Source organism: Nelumbo lutea, chromosome 3 (assembly GCF_056320005.1).
Source record: "Nelumbo lutea isolate HS-2025 chromosome 3, American lotus-T2T, whole genome shotgun sequence".
NCBI lineage: Eukaryota > Viridiplantae > Streptophyta > Magnoliopsida > Proteales > Nelumbonaceae > Nelumbo > Nelumbo lutea.
The window spans coordinates 52,256,658-52,260,446 of record NC_142686.1 but is presented as its reverse complement, the minus strand read 5'-3'; the positions used below and the strand labels follow the sequence as shown (position 1 = coordinate 52,260,446).

General features: G+C 39.0%; 1 pseudogene across 1 annotated transcript; it reads left to right on the top strand.

Moving 5' to 3' along the window:
• The first annotated feature begins 1,078 nt into the window (after nucleotides 1-1,078).
• On the top strand, nucleotides 1,079-2,206 carry LOC148864965 (ethylene-responsive transcription factor ERF098 pseudogene; annotated as a pseudogene). The gene has a single exon (XR_016110639.1). The product of XR_016110639.1 is annotated as an ethylene-responsive transcription factor ERF098 pseudogene (transcript).
• The last annotated feature ends 1,583 nt before the right edge of the window (nucleotides 2,207-3,789 follow it).

Below are 3,789 nucleotides of genomic sequence, written 5' to 3'. Positions count from 1 at the left end.
AAAATAAGACATTTTGTATATAGGTCGGGCTTTGGGCTCGGACCTGCACATTTTCTATTGAAAAGAGGCAAAGCTCGGCTAGAGCCCAGCCCGATCCATTAATAGGTCTAAAGGAACCAATACCCTGATCTGACCATTTCTAGGCCAAATGGTCCAACCTTATGGGTCAATAATGGTTTTGAAAACCTTGCAATTAGCCAAATAACAAATTTAAAGTGCATTTTGTAGCCAATTAGTAGGGGTGCTCGCGGTTTGGTTAATCGAACAGTGGGGCATTTTCTTGAACGAAATTGGTAGTGCAGGTTTTTGGAAAACCGGTAACCAGAATCAAACTGAAACTAGTCAGTTAACAGATTGACCGATTCGATTAACTGTCAATTTTGTTCGTTGATTTTTTCAGTTTTTTAGTTTTTACAATATATATTATAAAAATATATATAAATATTTAATAAAAAATAATATATATAATATTATATTTTAAATAATAAATAATATATAATATTATAATACATATTTATTAATTTATAATATATAATATAATATATAAAAATATGTGTATACGGTCGATTCAGTTAACCGCCGGTTTTTTATATTGGTAACTGAAACCGAACCGTTACCTTGGGATTTTTAAAAACACCGAACCGACCAATTAGAGATAGGGTTTTGCCAACAACCGGAATCCCGAGCCCGAGGTGAAATTAAGCAAACGATTCAAATCTCTTTGTAAGGGTACACCCTCTCCTCCTGTGTACACCAATTAGAGAGAGGGTTCTGTATCGCTCGAAAACCCCCTCCGTTCGTTCAGTGTACACCCTCTCCTCCTGTGCATTGTTTGACGTTTGACAGTTATTTCTCTTTGATGGATGCTTAAGCGCTGTGCACAAAACTTTGGCCGTTGGGGTGGGAGTGGAGACTGGAGTCGATCCACACCCATCTGGTTTCTAAAAGCAAAAAAGGAGGGTCGGGGTCGGGGGGCGGGTTTGATGATATTTGAAAAGGGTTTAGACTTTTGAATGGAATCAAAATCTTTGACCAATCCAATAGAAATGGAAGCTTCCTAGTTCCTACCAACATTTGTTTAACCACGTCTAAGTTAGATTCTAACCGTCAGATAAGACCCATTAAGAATTCCGGCCCAAACTTTTTTCCGGGTCCCGGAAACGCCAAAGGAAAGACGAATTTGTTCCCACCAGATTTGAAAGAGTAGTAGACATTACAGGCTTTAAAAGCACTTTTGTTATTGTAACAAAACATGCAAATGGAAGATTGAAGCGCCAAAAAAGAGAGGAAAGATGAAACAGATGGAAAAGGTGGATGTTCGATACAGAGGGGTTCGTCGCCGGCCATGGGGGAAGTTCGCAGCAGAGATACGTGACCCCTCTCGGCCTGGTGCTCGTTTGTGGCTCGGAACGTTCGAGAATGCAGAAGATGCTGCGCGTGCCTACGACAGAGCGGCCTTTGCGTTGAAGGGCCATTTGGCAATTCTGAATTTCCCCAACGAATACCAATCTCATAGTACAGCCGCTCCTGATGATGCTTCTTCATCATTTTCTTCTGCTCCCAGTTCTGAAACTGTTGATACGGCTACGGGTGGAGAAAAGCAAGTTATCGAGTTTGAGTATTTGGACGACAAGTTGTTAGAGGAGCTTCTGAAGTCAGAAGAGGAAAAACAAGGGAAGAGATGTTGAAGAGTTAAATCTTGATCATCTCTCTCTTCTCTGTTCCTCACTTTCCCTCTCTGCGTACTGTATTGTATGAGGGCTTTCGTTTCGGTTTGGTTTGTTTTATTTTCCCTTGGGCAGCGGACTAAACTAAAGTCTAAAGGGTTCGTATTGTTTGAATTTGATCGTCCAAATATTGGATCGTTGGATAAGGAAATGAAAGATGGTAGATCCTAATTTCCCCGGCTGCAAACAGTCCGGACCTGTGCTGGAGCCAAGAGGTGTTTGGTGTACCGGCAATTGTCTACATATCTCGATCGTTTTCAGAAGCGCGAAGGAACGTTACCAATCAGGGGTCCTTGGGCTGCGCCCATTCGAATATTTGGGCCTGAGCCTTTGGGCTGCGTCCATTCAAATTTTCAAATATTGACAAAAGCCCAAACAGAGCCTGGCCACGTTGCAATGTTGCACACCTACCTTTCGCTTACAGCCATACATTGAGAATATCTCCCCATGAAAAAACAAAATATATAATTATGGATACGTTTTCCAATGCATCACGACTATAAGGCTCAGTTTGGGAAAAGTATAAAATACAAATGCACTATACATATGTGTATGCGAAACTTGTTGTTAGGGTTGCTAACGGTATCCAATTGTTCAATGTCAATGTATTCATAATTGGATCAAATATCAATCCATCGCTACCCGTTTCGATATAGTCTGACTTGAATTTTTTAAATCTAAAAAGGCGACTTTCACTATAAAATGATTCCATATAGGCTTGCTTATTTTCGGTAAGTATGTGGTTTATGGGATTGTTCGCTATAAATTTCTATTCCTCATCAATGAAAATTTATAGAGTACAAAACCTTATATTTTGGCTCAGTTTGGAAGAAGTATAAATATAAATATGTAGAGTGTAAAACTTTATATTTGCATTTGCATTCTTTCTAAACTAAGTCTTTATATTATTTTGTATGTATTTGTATTGTACATATTTGTATTTGTACTCCTTTCAAACTGAGCCTCATGGGCGTAAGCTTTTGCTTTGCATCGATCCCTTTAGAGAAGTACAGAACATAGCCAAAAGCAATGAATCTAGTGTGTGGACGGCGTTTGTACTTGTGTAATGCAAAATCTCAACTAAATTGACAAGAATCCTAACTCAATTAGCGTAGAGTATAAGTACAAGAGGCTTTTACTGTTCAGTCCACCCTCACAAATCTTAGCGTGCCAGCTCGGAATTAATGCCAATACACGGGTGGGTATTGGTGTTTAGGTGGAGGTGTTTGAAATTTTAAATTGTTGTAGGTCTGGAGTGGAATTCAGAATTCTGAGGTGTAGTGCATTCTATTCATCCCTAAATAACAAATATGTATAATGCAAAACCTTGTATTTTGTATTATTAAACCTTTTATTTATTTATATGCATCTCCTTGCTCCATTACCCCCACCCTGCATTCTCCCTGACTCTCTCTCCCCTTCCTACCACTTCCATTAGGCCATTACACAAATGTATTTAAAAATTTCATAAAATTACATTTTTGAAAATTAAAGACAATTTAGTATATTTTTATAAATTTACCATGTGGCTGAAACTCAATATATCCTTTTGATCATTTTTATCATCAAATTGAATATTGGGTTGATGGGGAGTGGGTGCCTTGTCATGAACCCACCCAACACTAAGGACATGGCAGGGAAATTCAAGGATTTCCCTTCCTTGACGAGGAGTGGGTGCCTTTCCCTGAACTCACCCGACATTGAGGATGAAGCAGAAAAATTTGAAGATTCCTCGTCCCTAACGGGGAGTGAGGGCCTTGCCCTCAACCTACTTCACATTGGGGATGAGGTGGGGAAATTTGAGAATTTCCCGTCCTTAACGGGGAGTGGGTCTCTTGCCCTGAACCAGACTGACATTGGGGATGGTACAGGAATGGGGTAAAGTGTCTTGACTACAGGGCATGGGATAGGGATAGGGTGCTCTGCCCTGAACCCAACCCATTGTCATTCCTACATAATTGTTAATTATTGATAAAATTAATAAAAATGTTATGTTTTATAATTATTTTTATTTATTTAAAGTCAATCAAAAATTCATTTAAAAATAATGAAAATAATAATT